We start from the raw sequence: 898 nt of genomic DNA on the forward strand, positions 1-898 counted from the left end.
GACAGAATGATGCATGTAAAGAAGGTCCTTTAAAATCTCAGGTCACCTTTTTAGTGAATGGTAGAACCAAAATTGCAATTTGCAAGATTGCAATTTTAACTACAAAGCCCATACTCTTGCTAATACAGTTAGTATAATTTGGAAATGGAGAGTAGAATAGAAAAGAGGCACCTGGGAGGGAAGTAATACAGTGTGCTGATGAAACATCCTGTCCTCAGCAAATCTGAGTTATTTTGATGTGTTCTGATGTATTATCTTGGGTAACTGTAAACAGTAATGTTACTGTGCAGTGATTTGAAAACACCTCATACATCCCTTCTTTGCTTTCATACCCCTGTCCCTGCCCCTTCCCGGTCCTGAAGCAGTATAGCTTCTTTCCAGCACAATGCGGGCAGCCAATACACTAAGATAGAGCTGACTTCCAGAATGAAACACGTTTGCCATTGCTGCTAGAGTGACAAGATCTGTAAAAATCTTTATGTAATCAAAAAGGGTGTGTGCTAAGGAGGTGAGTAAGGTACACAAGAGAAAAAAAAAAGTATTGTCATCTTTTTACCAATGTTTTACTACATAAAAAGGAGAAGAGATTGACTATGAGGTAAAGGGATACAATAAAGCCATTTGAATTCCTCAATGGCTTATTTGGCATAGCTAGAGTTAGAAAATGCTGTAGGCTACGTTAGATAGAATGGGCTGGATTTGAAAGCCCTATAGTTAATAGAAAGGCAAGTAAGAATAAAACCAGAAAAGCAGACATTTGATCCCAGCTACAGTGTAAAATGAAGAATTTGAAACCCTATTATAACAGACACATCAAAATGAAAATTAACATGCACTAAACACTGTCTCAGATGCACAGCTGATGCCTTGAAGTATATGTCAAGGAGGCAGTGATGAC

The sequence above is a fragment of the Crocuta crocuta genome, unplaced genomic scaffold, assembly GCF_008692635.1.
Source record: "Crocuta crocuta isolate KB4526 unplaced genomic scaffold, BGI_CrCroc_1.0 scaffold885, whole genome shotgun sequence".
Taxonomy (NCBI): domain Eukaryota; kingdom Metazoa; phylum Chordata; class Mammalia; order Carnivora; family Hyaenidae; genus Crocuta; species Crocuta crocuta.